The sequence below is a fragment of the Larus michahellis genome, chromosome 10, assembly GCF_964199755.1.
Source record: "Larus michahellis chromosome 10, bLarMic1.1, whole genome shotgun sequence".
In the NCBI taxonomy this organism is placed as follows: domain Eukaryota; kingdom Metazoa; phylum Chordata; class Aves; order Charadriiformes; family Laridae; genus Larus; species Larus michahellis.
In genome coordinates this window covers 10,957,618-10,974,741 of record NC_133905.1, presented here as the reverse complement: position 1 = coordinate 10,974,741, position 17,124 = coordinate 10,957,618, and positions in this window count along the sequence as shown.

The following is a 17,124-nucleotide window of genomic DNA, read 5'->3' as shown; positions in this document are numbered from 1 at the left end:
TTTCCACCTCCTCAGAGATACGGACAAGAGTCTCAGTTACCCTAAATCCCTCTCATGCTCTTCTAAATATATATCCATCATATGCCCTTTTAAAGTGTGAGAATGATGCAAGACAGACTTCACGTGTATGAAAATCTTCTCCTGGATTTTTGCAGGGAAAGGCATAATTTATCGTTAAACTTTTTCCCAGCAGTTCCACTGGCTGTGGAAATTCACCTCCTCGTTTTGGAAGGTACGTACAGAAATCTGTCTAGCTCAAGGAAGAAAAATGAGAAGTGACAATAAACCATCGTAATCTGCTCGATCGGCTGGCGCCCAGAAATAAAAAATGCTACCTCTTAAAAGAGCAGCCTGAATTATCTTGATTTGTACATAGAAATAAGTGACAACAACTTCTAGATAGCACCACTTCCTATCTACATATTTAAGCTTAAAAGTCAAGGTTGAGTGAAAAAATACTACTGCCTTGAAAGATAAATATATTACTTATATTAGCTATAACAGGAATATGTGCTACTGCATAAATATTTAAATTCAGATTTGGAAACTATATATTTCGAAGAAACCAAGGCCAATAAATATTGGATTACAAATTCATATTTACAATTTCCTTTAAAAAAAAAAAAAAAGAAAAACTTATGATTTCTGTTTCACTGAACTGAGGTGGTAATAATTTGTCTATGTTGTACAAATGCTCAGTTTGCACTCTGTTCTCCAAGCTAACATTTCCCGTTTCCTTTTAACTACCAGAAAAGTGAAAACATTGCCCTAAACTATTTCCATTCAAATTTCCTAGATTAAATCATATGCTTTTAAAACTCACTCTATGACCAGGACGCTTTTTCCTGCAGCACTCCAAGCCAGCTAGTTGTGAGGGATGAGAAGCAATAGAGCTGCGCTAATAGAGCAACGCTGGTTTGGAACAGATGAAAAGAGAAATGCTGCACGGTGGGCAGCTGACAAAGCCCATGGCCAAAAAGACATGCCCAAAAGAAGGATGTTAGCAAACATTAAAAAAAAAAGGAGGTGGGAGGAAGAGGCCGTTGTACATAATTACAGTAGAAAAGGCTTGAGTTGTCTTAAAATATAAGACATGCGCCAGCCTGTAATGGACATGAGCAAAGAGGAGGCATTTCGTTTGGCCTCCTCTTTTGTTTTGACCTACTGTAAAGATTACTGCGTTTAGCTCCAGGACAGCTCTTACGGGTCATTTCTACCTACAAGATTAGGCCTCCGTAGCCTGGGGTCTCATACGATCTGATGGTTCCGACGTTAATTACTGAGGACCAGGTTCTTCCTTTCTTGCTCGGATAAGCTGCTCTTGGTCTTTGATGGTGCAGACTTTGAATCGGAGGATTTATAGCTGTGTCAGGGCAGGAGTCAGGAAATGATAAGCCAGGAGTAACGAAGAAAAGACTGAAAATTAACACGGCATGTGCACAGTACTAAAAGTTTAAAGTATGCAGAGGGTGTTAAATAAAGTTTAGGAAGAATATAGACTCCAGTCACCTAGATGACATGGAAAAAGGTGCTTAAGTGGGGCTAATAGTAAAACAGTCAAGGAAGAAAATAATCTGGTCTTCCTATCCTGCAAACCTACATCTGCAATTGCTCAGGCTGCGTAAGATCCCAGAGGGGTGAAAAATCACATCACTGAACTTGTAGGACCCTGTCCCCTCGCGCTGGACCCCCATGTTAGTTCACGGGGGGAACCAGCACCTCCAGGCAGGCGCTAGAGGAATGCTAAAATCCACCCTAGCACAGCTGATGGTACGAGCAGCACATCGCTCTGCATTTCAGAAAACGATTGCTGGGTTTAGTTGCTCTTTTTGGGTGTCTGCCCAAGAGAATTGATTGCCAGAGAGCAAAGGCTTGGGCTCACTGTGAATCAGGAGCTAATAAAACATCCCAAGGGACAGGTGAAGGCATGCCAATTGTTTTTGAAAGTGTAGGCTTTTAAACATGACATGACTATCAAAAAAAAAAAAAAAAAGAGAGAGAGAGAAAAAGAAGTTTTGTTCATAACCAGCACAATAAAAATATCTGATTTCAAGGGGAAAAAAGAAAATATGGATTTTTTGCAAAATCCCACTAGAAAATTACCTCATCTTTGAACACCTATAATGCTGACTCAAATAAATCGGACTTTATTTCTTTTTTTTCCCCTGGGAATACCTAGTTATCTTTTACACTCCTCTACTTTTCATTCTACAATTTACTGTTGTGACAACCATAGTGTAACTCTCACCCATTACTGGACCATCAAGGACTGTACCAAAAGGTAACCCCATGTATGATTAGCACCTTCATTCAAAAGGAAATGTAAACGACAAAGAAGTTTTAAGAAGCCTTGAGACAAGTTCATTTTTCACTAATTTAAGCTACTTTACCACTCTTTCCAGCAAGCTTACCGCAGCACTGACAGCCCACTGCCTTCACATGAAGCATTGACATCGTGTCCACAGCTGCACAATGAACTTTGCCAACGCATCTGGCTCTCTGGGACGCAGCAGCCTGACCACTGGCTTTCCAAATCCTCCCCTTCTCAGGACATTTTTTACCCTTGTTCATTAACACAGCTGAAAGGGCAATTTGCTGCCCACTGCTGTGTGGACAGCATTTTTAATAAATAATGCATACTGTATAATGAGGACAATAAAGGCCAAGGTAAAAAATGTAAAATATTTTAATGGGATGTCTTGATGAAAGCTTCCCATCACCTTTTCTAAATACTTTGCTAATGATCTTCTAGCTTGGGGAGATTATTTTTTTTTTTCTTAGAAACAAGTTCATAATGTACTAATAATACGCTGCTAATTGTTGAAGTAGCAAAGTTCAGATGCGTTATTCCAGCTGTTCCCCTGAGTAAATGTGCGTATGTCGCACACTGAAAGCTTCAGTAGGGTGTAAGTGATACATGTAGAGGGTCTTCTGCAGGTCTGCACTGCCGGGGAGAACTTCAGCCTCTCAGCACAAGGGTGGATTCCAGTTTTCTGGGGTGGAATATGGAATAATGAAGTGAAATAATAGCATTAACCAATACCTAATTAACACACAATCTATTTAATTTCTAGCTCCACCATTAGGTTACTATTAAAGTATATTTAGTCGGTCCGTGTAAAACCGCATTATGGCAGCTTTTCAGAGTCAGGCTATTCACAGGCCATTTGCAATTTTCATTTCTCTTCTCTCTTTAATGTCATAGACTTAACTTCATGAAGGTCTAGAGCAGGTTAGCGCAGAAGATTGACGATTACAGCCTAATAGTTTTTTTTCCTTGGTCCCTCCACAGTGTGTATTAGCAACCTGCAGAGATTCAGAGCAGAAACGCGTCTGTCTCCTCCTGGCCTCCAAGGTAAGGGGGAGCGGCATTTTAGGTAAGACGAACTGGGATTTCAGGCAGAGCTAGGTGGTTCTCTGCTAGGCACGAAAGTGTTTCATATATTTGGATACTCAGGAGGTGCCCACAGAACTAACAGGGTTCCATCCATCGTGGGAGAACTGTACCTCCAATGCAATGTGTAATGTGTTACGTCTCTCTTGTATTTCTACCTCAGCTCCTGTTACGGTCATGGCCAAGGGCATCCTTTTCCATGACGTGTACAACTCCAGTTCTGCATCCCACTAGGTCAAAACACCACGCTTCCTCCTGACCGAGAAGACAGCCGAATGCGAGCTCCTGTTCGGCTCAGGGACCGGCACAGTCCATCTGCCACCCGGGCACTGAGCGGAGGGGATGGAGCAGCACAAGCAGGCCCATCACTGCAGTGAGCACCAAGGGGAAGAGTCTGTGCTTGCAGCCCTGGTGGGTGCTGGGGCAAGGATTCAATCCATACACATTGTGGATGAGTCCATCAGCACGTAGTCCCTTCTCAGCAAGGTCTGGGTCATGCGTATTCACTATTAAACTATTCCATCTGCACCCAGCCTGACTGCGGTCACAGATATTATGGTCAGCAGCTGAGACCCTGGAGAGTCACAGTCCCCTGTTCTTCCCTGACAAGAGACCCCGCAGCAACGGTCCATATACTTAGTTGCTAACTTTTGTAAATCGTTCAAAATACTGCCTAGTGCATAATATAAAGGACAGCTGTGATTTAGTAAGGCTCTCAGGCTGGGCAGAGCAGAGCTGTCTGTACTACCTCAAGCTAGAAAAGGATGAGTTTTCAACAGACCTCCTCAGGATATTTTAATTTGTGTAAGTGCATTCAAAGCATGAAAGCAGACGGACAATATGTGAATTATGAACTAATTGGGGGAAGATGGAAATGAGAAGGTAAATTTCATTTACATTATCTCCCTTTTTACGCTTGCTAAGGTCTAAGGTAAAGGCTTGGTCTCTTTCTGGTCCATAAAATATGGATTGCTATTTTCAAACTACATCAACACTGCTAATAGCCATTCCCATTAGTCAGCCGTATAATAGCATTATGATGCTATGAAATATTGACATGATAAAACAATGTAAGCCAGAGGTTACTGACAGTGCACACTCTGATATTGACAAATAAATGCAGATTTTTTTAATGCACTTCTTTTGCCACCTTTCTACCTGGCTGACAGTACATAAAAAACATTTTTCCAGATCCTTCACTCACTATTGCTAACGCCAGTTGATGGCAGAGGACCATTGAAATTAATGGGGCTATTCCCGCTGGTGTTTTGCAGCGTGGAAAAAGAATTCAGGAATTTGTCTAAAATGGAGCCGGCGCTGAAGATCTGATACCTCAGCCCATGTGGTGTGAGGGAGGCGAGACAGGGATGGAGGTACCAGAAACCGACCAAGGAGACGCCAACTTGCTGGACAATGCCCAGCTTTTTGGGAATGTGAGCACACAGAAATGATCAGGGGAGGACAAAGTGACAGACCCAGTTGCTCCAGCACCTCTTTCTTGCACCCACGCACCTTCTCTGGAAGGGAGCTGCCCTGTACGGTATCTCCTTCACCAGCTAGCTGCAAAGTCATCTTTCTGCAAAACAAATACACATAAACATATAACCAGCTACCCCAAGGGAGTATTCTGTTAAGCATTTTTACATATTAAAATAATGTATTCAGTGCCTAATTTTCCACCCTAAATCATACTTACAGTACTTTTTATTTTGTTGAGCTTAGGTTAATTTCATGTAACATTTAATGATACAGTATAGATGAGAGGAGAACCTTATTTTTCCAAAAATAATGATAACTGGTCACCTACTAGAATGTATTCCAGATTATCTCTTCAATGGAAAACATATCCTCTTTACCAAAGGCTCCTATTCATTAGCATTTTCTTCACCTCTTGTCTTTAATTATACCCATTTTCATTGTGTAACTCTTCCTTTCTAACCAAAACGTGTCCACACAAAATTTCAGATGTGGCCATCTCTATTATCCAGTCAGTCCAACGATGCCTCCTCGTTTGCAGCTCTATGTGCCATCAAAAACTGGGATAAAGACACTTGCCAGGCGATGGTCCTTTGTTCACTGGTGTTTGCAGAGCAGTTGAACATTCCCAGGTCCAGAGGCCATGTCCTACATGTGTTTCTGCTTCCTTCATACCCAAGAGGAGCGTAGCACAGTTTTGTGTTTCTCCTGGAGGACACATCTGCTGGACTCACTCTCTACCTCCCAGGAGTCCACCGTAGGCTTGAGGTCCCATTCTCATTCCTCCAACCCATCTGTTTTAACGATGACTAATTCCCACCACACATAAATCACCAGCTCCCCCTTGCTTTCCTGGAAGAATCCTTATTCTGTGGTACATACCCCCTTATCTGTTCCTGTAACCAGCTGTCCTTCCTTTGATGGTTTCTACCAGGGTTGCTGCACAAAATCCCCAGGCTGCGTAAATCCCGTTCTGTGGAAATGTGGTGATTTTGCCACCGGGGTATCCAGCCCACTCCTGAGATGACAGGACCCGAGGAAGGGTTCGTAACAAGCACTGGCTTTGATGTTGTCTTCCCACACGCTCTGTCGCCTCATGTCTGAGGCTGTACGTACCACAGGAGGGTACAACAAGGGCAGCCTGAGGAGAGCTTGTCTGGTGGGGCTCGTTCCAGGAAGACGCGTGTTTCTGGTCTCCATTATCTGCAGGAGTCAAACAGAGGACGTGTCAGTGCGAGCTGATGGGTAGTGCTGAGCTAAGGAGAACACAGCCGCCTCTGAACAAATACAGCTCCTGTGCGCCTTTAGCAGCTTACACTTCACAGGCCAGGTCTGGTTAACACAGGAAATTTCACCGCCAGATGCTGCAGCCCCTACCTGCAGACACGGACCACACAAGGGAGTGGAGCAGCGCTGGGTGAGGAACAGAGGGAGGGAAGGATGGGGTCACTGCTCACCTCCTGCGTCCTGGCACTGCCGGGACAACGTGATCTCCTCTTGCTTCCCACCAACGTGTGACACATCCCTTTGCTTAAGATACAAAGTGTAGCTTTTGCTTATGGAGGTGCGTGGATGCTCCAAACTGCTGTGCAATTAAAACAAGAATGAAAAAGAGAAATAGGAGCAATGACAGGAACAATAAAAAGAGGAAGGAGAAGCTCGAGCCAGCAGGGGATGGGTTTGCTCCCTGGCTATTGATGATGAAGCTGTGAAATGGGTCCCTTTGTTGTGCCCACGTTATGGGGTGTCACTGCCATCCCCCACTGCCAGACAGGGCCCTGCCTCCAAAGTGGAGGGGCAGAGACCTAACGGCACAGCGAGCCCACCGGTGGGGCTTCAAGTGGGACATCGTGATGGGTGATTTTTTCCCCCCGACAGGCACAAGTGCTTGCTAGAAATACCATGCTGCCTCCACCGATGCCTGAGGGTCACAGCCCCACACCAAACAGGCTCTACGGTTAGCCAAGGCTACCTGAAGGGACGATAACAGTCTGTAACTGTGACAGTTGTAGTGCCATACGGCTGATAGAAATCCTGAAGAAAGCTCACATCGCTGCTTATCGCAACCATTTCCCCTGGTCTTATTCAGGAGAGAGCTCCTGAGGACAGGCACTCAAAAATAGACCTTCCCATAAGATTTAACATTACTGGATTTTAGCACAGGTTTGTTACCTTGCTCGGACTGGGATACGATGCTTGGAATACGCTCTCCTGAGTTAGCACTTTACTCTGCTGATCTGGCTCCTTACCTGAGCAATGCTTAATAGCCGTAAAGTAGCAGAAGGCATTGCAAGTTGTGTGCTACATTGCTGAGCTGGTGGGTGAAGCATGGGCAATTAAAAGTGTAATCAGAAATAAGTTTTCAGCCACAATAGATAAGCGATATGCAAAGCAGTTGCTTGTCCTTACTATTTACCTTGGGTTAGAAGCTGATGGCAACCCTCCAAAGAAATGAGTTTAAACTGAACACTGAACTCAGTTTAATTAGTTTTAGGGTATTGAGACCACAGCAAGAACCATCAGACAAAACTTCAGTGCTTGATCAAACATATGGCTTTATCTGTGTCCGATGCGAGGCTTTTGCTGCCTAAACCTGAAAACTTCTTATCACTTAATGGTTTGGCTCGAAAGCCAGCTAATTTGGGATGGTAAGTGGATTGACTGACCAATTTGTGTTTTAAGACTAATCCACATGTGCTGTACTTCACAGTGCTCCTCGGTGAACTCCTCACCTTGTTCTGAAGCTTTCTGTATAAGCTATCTTCTGTGACAAGTGCAGGGAGATGCAGCGAAGAGTTAAAAGTGAATCTCCTGCCTCTTTGAACTGTTTTCTCAGTACTGCGTGTACACAGATACACTTTTGATGTGTTAACTAGAAAATCTGACTGAAAAAGAACAAAGCAGCTGTCACTGAAAGGAAGACACTGACGAAGAACCACACAGCCTTTTATTGAAGAACTGTCAAGATTGATCCTACAGCACTCAGTTTGTCTGTAGTATTTATCAAAGACCTAGATCAGATGAAGGAAATTAAAAAAAAAAAAATAAAATTCTATCCACTGGACATTTATAAATGGTATCTGAAAATGCATTACATTTAAAACACCTATGAGAAAGGTTTTTTTAACAGTTCAGGGACTGGAATATAAACACACTGGCATTTTTCACAAGTCTTGGAAAGTAATAATTTGTCATTGTTGAGCAAACCCACTTAATTGCTTGCAAAGTTTTAAGTAGCAAACTTGATTAAAAACCATTCTGTGCTAATAAATAAGTGAACTCATAGAAAGTTCAAAATCTCTTACCTTTAAAAGAGAAGCAAAGCACGCAATGCACCCTTGTAAGTACTGACATCGCTGATACAGTTGCACCGCAAGGGCTCAAAACAAGATCAGGGCACAAGTGGGCCAGAACCTCCCCAAACATCTGCGTAGGGTGCAGACGGCCACACAAGCAGAGGGAGTAAGGCGTTTGCCCAAGGTCACACAAAGGAGGCCTTTGGATAGTCAAATCTGCAGCCCTGAGGGTTCCAATCCAATACTCTACAAGGCCAGCCCCTAATCGAACATCATTGCTGGCCTAGGGATGAAGCACGTGATGTGACGGTGTGAACTAGGGCAATACATATCTCACAGGACTGGCAATGACTGCTGTCGAAAGGCTATTAAAAGCCAAAAGCCTCTCTGGATTGATAGTGCAGGTCCTGGTCCTGCCCTGGGCTCTTCGGGGGAACCAGAACTCCCTGGTGGGTAGCGCAACAAAACCTGTGGGTACTGTGTGGTTTCTCTTGGGAAATGTTGACAGTTTAATGATGAAGATTCTGGAGATATCTCCAACACAGAGCCAACACAACAAGCTCTTCTCCATCAACCTCTCTTTGAAAGTAACAAAAATACTGTCTTTTCTTCCAAAGAGGCAACTGCTGCACAAAGAGCTCTGAAGTACTATGCAAGTGTTGATTAACATCCAGATTATACTCATCGACACACACATGCACACTTACTTACTTTGGGAAGGGAAGACAGATTAGGTTTTCTGTCAGCAATGAAAGTGGAAGTTGCACTAAGATGTGGAAGCCCATGTTAAAAAAAAAATAATGCTTTTTGCTATTGCCCTTTTTTGGGAAAGTACCAGTAAATCCTGAAAACGCTGGTGTGCTATTCTGCATCCTGGGCCATTTCAGGCACTGTTTCGTATGGGCTATGAGAGTGGTTGCCAGACTTCCTTTAGCCAAGGCTCACCTGAGGAAATCAGGAAGAAACCTGCACCTCACCTTGTCCGGTTCCTTCCACCACTCACATGTTTTTCACTCACAATGGTTAACACCTCCTACCTACCGAGACTGCCAACATTTCCACCTCTCCTTCCAGTAGAGTAAAACCATGTCCCTGAACAGGATAGGGCATATGGCCAAGAAAGGCATATATATGGTACATCAAAGAACTGTCCACAGGGGGTCATGCACGCTCTCTTTGCACTGGCAAGCAAGATGCTTGCTAATCAGGTAGTCAGGCCCTCATAATTAATTCATGTGCCTACCGATGAGCAGAGCACTGGCCCGCCTCTCCCATGAGAAACGGCCCTGAGAGATGTGGCAGCGGGTTAGGCAAAGCAGGGGTTAAGGAGTTGGATTGGGAATAGACGTGTGTCTCAGTTTGACAGTCATACGCTAACTGGGGATGGCTGAACAGATGCTCTCCGAATGCTAATGTCACTCATGGTGTTCTACTTTGGGCAGACTTTCTCCATCAGCAAAAGTCATCTGGGAAACGGCTGAGCCTGGAGGAGCTGGTGGTTGTTCTCCTGGGGCACTGGGGCTCTGACCAGCAGGAACTCGCCCCGGCACACATGGCCAGGCTTAACCTCTCTGCTCAAACATTATTTAAGTGCCTTAAACCAGCATTGCCCCTTTTTGCCAGCCCTTGGCAAGGGGTGGATTTCTATAAATCACATGGGGATGGGGCCTTTGCCGTTCAGATACTCTTGGAGGAATTAAGAAAGTACACTGGACTTGCCATGTACGCTGTAAAAGACATTTAGCAAGTCCTTAGCCAGCGTATCTTCATCGATTTAGACACCAGTTCTGTATTCAGACTGGCTGCTATTCAGACTCCTACTTCTGAAGCACCTTTTGAAGCTGAAGGGTCTGTGCTATCAAAGCCAGTGCGTGGTCAAGACCTCAAATAACAGGCTGCTTAGATTGAGGATGTATGCAGTGACACGTGGACCTGTGACACTGTATAGCGATCATTAACTTAAAATCATTAAGACTCATTTAAATTGCACTTCGAGGAGATGTATATTTACATAAAATTTGAGCAGAAGACCCCAAAATTTTAAAATCACATCGGAGCTGTCTATTATAAACAAAATAGCAGAGCTCTTTCTTAGCTTTATCAAATGTAAACTTTCCCTGAAATTAATCAGTAATTTGTCCGGGTGGTTATAGAGATATGGGGCTCTGGGCGTACAGGCAGAAGCTTGCTCACATAGGATGTTCTCAGTGGAGTAACACTGATTTACACCACTGAGAATCTCTCCCAGAGATTTTACTTTTTCTGAAAAACACTTCCCGCTGTGGCAGACATAACGCCATATCAAAGGCATGTGCTGTAATACACAATAAAGATATAGCTTTCATAATTTTCAATTACACTTCCTCTGCAATGATGTTAGTGAATCTCACCCAAAACTAAATTATTCAGTGCAGATGATATAGAAATCGTTTGATGAATGTCACTTTTCCATTTAAAGTTTTACCGAGATCTTCTTGGATAAGGGGCTCTTTTTTCACATGACACATTTTATATTTTGTTTCTGTCCCTCACCTTCATTCAGCAGGCTGTTTCAACTTTTTAATATACTTTTCTAACAAAACATTGAGTAGCCATTCAAATAGGTCTATTCAGGGGAAGTGCTCATTCATTCAACCAGAAATACTGATATGTATGTTTTATTTAGTTTTAAGAATACTTTTTTTTTTTTTAATTTTGAGAACATTGAAAGCTAGAGCCAAATATGAAACGGCAACCTTCTTTCAAGGCAGGCTTGGAGGGAGAAGTATCGTGGGCTGCACTGGGAATCCTTTTCTTTCATGTAAATAAATAGTTCATTTACAAGAGCTTTTTAAATGGAAAAACATATCCAATACACCAATACATTTAAACTCAATCATATGGTAAAATATAGCAAACTGAAGAGCTGAATTCCAGAATGTTTTTATCTTTCTTTTCACAAAGTTACAGATACACTGGAATCTAATTCAAAAAAAAAATCAAATGTCCCTTTAACTTCACAGTTATTTTCTACTTGCTCTACTTCAGATCTGTACATCAATTAATCATTTCATTTTTCCATCTACCCTTTCTCTTCTACCAAGCTATTCAGAATCCTGCCCATGCTACATGGCCATTAAATGATGCTCTAGGTTTATTTTTATACCATGGAAACTCCTCCTGTTATGTATTCCTTATTACCTCAGACGTATTGGTCAAGAAGCACCAGGTGTCAGTAGTGTAAGTGTTGTGTCAATTGTTCCTGTTTGGGAACAGGTGGGTAACACCTAACTCCAGCCGTAGCAATTTTTGCAAGCATGGAAGCAAGAGAAGGAGCTGGAGGAAGAAAATGAGGCTTGCACATTGTTACAGAGCGTTCAACCAACGTACAAGGAATCGTCTATACCATTCTACTAAGTTGGCAAAAAAACCCTCATCTCTATCTACTGGAGAGAGGATGGTGAAATTTCACTGATAAACACCTATCAAGATAAACCAAGAAGAGCCTTGAATGGGAAAATCACCAGCTTGTGTCCGAGACTAAAAGATGTAGCAGCAAAGGAGATAAAAGATGAAGGAAGGCTGGATGAGAGAGATTTAGCGTGTGCTGATGTACAGGAAAGGTTGCATCAGCCGTGATGGGAGGACAGACGACATTCTACACTGTTTTCCTCCTGCTGCCTTAGAGTACTGCACCTGCCTGCATTTCCCTAATTCTTTAAAAAAGGCCTGGATCTACGTGCAGCTCATGACAGGTGACACGTACCCATGCAAAACCCCAAGCTTCAGCATCTGTCACTGAACACATCAAAAGCAGAGCAAAGTATACCTGTCTGTCCTGGCATTTATCCTACACTTGCCTTGGTTTTGGCACCGCTTAGGCAGCGCGGTCCGAGTCTGGTTCCAGCTTGTTGTAAATAGCCCACAAGCAAAGGTCAAAGGCAGTCTTTATCCTTTGTGTCTTATTTACCAGTGGTATTTTCCTTCACACTCTGTAAAACCTTCCTGAAGATTAAGACTTCCCAACAATGCGCAGACACACACAAATTTTTGTCCTCTGCTAGCAATAATCTAGCAACAAAGAGATGCAACACTATCTGAAAAAACAGTGAGTTTTCCACTGGGAAAATACACCGCTGCGTTATGCTGCTGAGGTCTGTAAGTCCTACTGAAGTTCTGCATCTTCAATTGATGCACGGTTTTTGGGAGAAGAAACCACAAAACTAGGTGAAATATAGTTCTTCTAGTATATGGACAAGAACCACTGTGTTATGGGCTAGCACACCAGCGAGTGACAGAATAATCAAAGCTGTGGAAAACCCCTTATGTGACACGCTGGAAATGACTTGGGATCGTTTACATTAAAGGGCATACAAGAAAAGTGGGTAATAGAGATCAACTAGGACCTTCTGGTCTCCCTGACTCAAAACAGAATGGGAACATTAAAAGATGGGAAATTAAAAACTAGGTATTTTCCCGATTTGCTCAAGTGCAACAGAAAGTCCTTGAAACCTACACACAAGGTTGTAACCTTGAAAGATTCAAGAAGGGACCGGATGTTTGTACAAATTTCACTATCCAGAGAAGTCCTAGCGCTGTTTAACAGCCATCTGCTAAACACAATACATCATGATTTTAGCCATTCCTAGATTTTGAAATGGCAAACCAGTGCGGAAAGCAAAAAAGCTCATACCTCCCTGTTGTGGGGTTTTACATTACAAGTGTTAGAGTTCCCAGAATTTTGAGGCTCATGGACCACCATAAATACACAGATGTTCCTACTGATTCCCACCCTAGCAATGGAGAACTGATAGACTTCCTAGTGTTGCCATCTAACACAGATCCATACATCAGCTACAGATCATATACTCTTGCCATATAACCAGATTGACAGCCCATGCTGGGAAAGCTGGTACAAACTTTGACTAATGTTGGCGTGCTCCTTGTACAGACTTCAATTCAAATGTGCACAGTACTCAAAGAAACAAGACCATGGCTCAAAAGACAACAGGACACCCCTTTTTGCAAGCCGGCTTATCTCTCTAAGCCAGCGATCTATCAGGAGCGCGATTCCTCCCTACCACAACCACTCATCTCTGAAAGAAAATTTGTAATTCCCGTTCTTGATTCCCTTTCAACCTGTTTCTCTAAAACAATCTTCCCCTCAGGCAACGTGAGTCTCCAGCCTTTGTTTGGCTGAAGATGTAAATATTTGGGCACTCACAGATTTGATATATATATACATATTTGTTGGAACATTTACCACCTGCTATTCAAAGTTAAATCCATAGATTACAGAAAACAAGTTCTTTATCACTTTTTGTCTAATGTAAAATTAAAGACAGCTGAAAGCCTACAAGCTTTCTCTTCCTTGTGAGTCAGTTGTAGCATAATTACCCCTCTAAGGCTTGAACAGCAGTGAAGAGCCAAATCTGCGCAAAGGCCCAACATCCCAGCAAGAGCTCCAGGAACTTCTGTGCTCCCGAGGACGTTAAATCAGAGGTCATTAAAGCAGAGGCCACAGACTAATGAAAACTCCTCGGCTGCACTCTGCATGAGCTCTCATCTGCCAGTGATAAAGGCTCACTTGGCTCCTGAAGCAGGGAGAGCCAGGGTCTCTGTAGAGCATCATGTGCCTCCTTCTGAGACCAACGCATTGTAGCGATAGCACAGGGTTTTCCCAGCCCCCTTCCCAAAGTTAAAAATGGTTTTTAGAGGTCTGGGAGATCTTTACACAGCCAAACCCTTCCTATGCATGAGGTCAGGTCTACCAAACCTGCATTGCTTCCCCAGGGTGGCTTTTCTTCCTTAGGGCCCTGAAGCAGTGCTAGGAACAAGGCCCACCACTTGGCTATGGGCAGGTTTCTCCTCTCTCCACGCATCACAGAAACTTCATCAGACTCAAAACCAGATGAAGCATCTGGGTGCCTGGTGACAGTCATTGAAGTGAGGTTTTGCCAGCACTCAAAATAAAATAAAATAAAAAAAAACAAACAAAAAAACCCCAGCCAATCAAAACACCAAGGAGGTGTGTTTGCCAGAGAATTGTGCTGGGTTCTTATGCTTATTGTTTTCGTAAGGTTTTCAGGTGGTGAGTTGGGGTGGTATGAGCAGAGGAGAGGAGATGTGTGTGGAGCGTACAGCAAAGCTGGTACAAACAGTGATGCAAACTGCAGCAATGCCACGACCTCCAGTATCAAACTGGGCTTCATTCTCAGTACTACGTACAGGCCTCTTTAGGTTTATTTCACTCTGTGAGCTTTCAAAACATGCTTGAAAGAAAAAAAAAAAAGAAAAATACATCCCTAAAAGAGACCAGGCTTTCTTTAGATGTTTCAGAATTTCCCAGTCCCTTGGGACTACTCTCAGTGAACAGGTAGCAGTGTGGTTTCAACACTCAGGTCCACTGCTGGCATCCAGGCCCCAAGAGCAAAACCAAACTGTTCACCTGGTAACTGCTTTTTACACTTAATTGTACATGTGCAAGTATTTTTGAATACCCAGCTGTAAATATGGGACTTACAGGACGCACACCTAACGGCCCGCACAACAGTATAAGCAATATCCTCCAACCGAGAAGGTTTGGAAATCTGAGAGGCAGATGATGGCTGGTCATTAAACTGTCTGGATCTGACTGTTATAGAAGAGGAAAAGTATGTCTCCGCTCCTAATGAAAAGGATAGACAGATATTGAAGAAGAGTAAGTTGGACTTTAATTACTGTTTTTGATGTCTGATCTATAGCTCCCTAAAAGTTTTGCACGGGAGTAATATGGAAGCATCAGAAAATTCCACTGGGATATAGATGAGGTCCAGTTTGCAAAAATATCCTCTTCATAAAGAAGCTCAATGCCCTCTTTTGCTTGGCAAACCATCATGAATTTATGATGCATTGCATTTGGAAGGCAACACGGTGCACAGCTGAGGCAAGTCACTGAAACGCAGGGAGAGTAAAAGCAAAATGTTCTGAGAACGAGGGTGCATATGGGGATGTATTTGAAAAAAAATTATATATATATAAATATACACACACATTTGCTAGAGAAAATGTATATGTATTTATAAAAAAATCTAAACTTCTCACCAGTCAAAAGTTAGAAATGATGCAAAACGCATCTGCTTTGATGAGCCTGTTATAAATCTCACAGCCTGAAGCTTTTAACTGACCCTTTCCAGCTCATGAATATTTTAAGCGTACCCAGTTTAATTTAAAACAACCCTGGATCAATATATGCATTTATTCTGGCACTGTCCAAATTTCAGGTCCTTGTATTATCAAAAATTGTATCATACATCTCCAGTTTGACTCCAAATTTAGGGTTCATTCAAGGCTGGAACTCAAATTAGGGGTAAACCTACATGGATTGAAACCTAAAAACATCTGTATGGAACCCGGCCAAGCAAGACAATTCGTCTGGCTATATTTAGAGCAATCCCCTAACATAAAGTCTTTCCTATTGCCCAAGGCTGACGTTCAGAGAAGCACACAAACGCCCTGGGGAATAGGTGGTTTCCAGTATCACTTTGTGAAGGTTTTCAGCATGGGATGTCAGCAAGGAGACATTTCTGCATGGCAAGGAAGTCCATACTACCTAGCTTCAGAAAATCCACCCCCTTGTTCCCCAGAGCACTGATGGGGAGAAGAGTTGCCCACCCCACCAAGAACTGACACCTCCAACCTAGAGGGGGACACCTTCCACACAAAAATAGTTTCAACAACCCAAAACTGCTACTGTCCTGAACACCTTTCAGAAGAAGTCCTCTTGCCTGTATACACTCTTCTTCATCCAGGTGTGCAGAGAGAGTCATCGGCTGAGAACTGCAAGGCTGACAAATCATTCTTTGAAGATTTTTAGGATCTTGAAGCACTCGTATGACTTTACAAGACTTGCAAAAAGCAGCCATTTACAAGAATAACTCCAAACCTGTTCAGTTTAAATATTAATGGAATTAACAACTATTCACTGTCCCACAGATCAGTGTTCTCCACTTCTCATCTTCATGTCAATGAGAGGCATTTCTTAATAACTACAGTGAAAATTAAGTTGTGCCTTCCTTTTAAAGTCGATGAGAGTTTTGCTCTGAGTCATAACTTATTATGTACTTATGTTTTCCCTTCCTAGTACTGTTCATTTAAAAAAAAAAGTCTTAAAAGACACTAGCATATATTCTACTGCACTAAATATGTTTTTCATTTTAAAAACTCTCTTTCCATACATCTCCATCCACTCCAAAATTCATTTGGTGCCACTAACATAACACAGATCCTGTATTAATCCAAGCGGCATACTTCTATTGCCATTAAATTTCCTAGCAGTGACAGATGCCTGGCGGTCACCCTCTCACCTGGTGGCAGGGGCAGCAGCCACCTCCCCGGCTCTGGTCCCTTGGGCACGCTGGGACACCCTCGTGAGGTCAGCACCCTACAGACACTTCCCAAAAGCGTGGACACAAATTTACAGGTGTCCATGGGGAGGGCTGTGGAGTTCCTCACTCCTGAGGCATAATTTTAATGCCTGAAAAACATCGATTTCCATAGGAAGGACAGCCTAAACCAGCTTCCAGATGCTTCGGTAAAGAGATAAGCTATGGGTCATTTTAAATGCAATGAATATCAGATACTAAGCTAAGACTGCATCACAACGCCAGCCTTTCTACCTAATCACACGTGCTAGCACTGATAAAAAGGCAGAGACATGGACCAGTTTTACGCTTGAGGTGCATTTGTGGGGGCTTATTCAGTGCATAAATTGTCTGTCTAACCAACCTCTAAGGAAATACCTACATAAACATCCAGCCTGTGACTTCATTAAGATGCTCGCTGACTCTATGGGAAGTCCATAATCTCTATAGAAAGAATGCGATCAATATGTTATCGAGAAGATAAGTCAGTGTCAACGCTAATGTTTAAATATTCATCTACTTGTACCAACATCTTGTCTGTTACTGAAACAACAGGAATATTCAAAGATTAACTCTA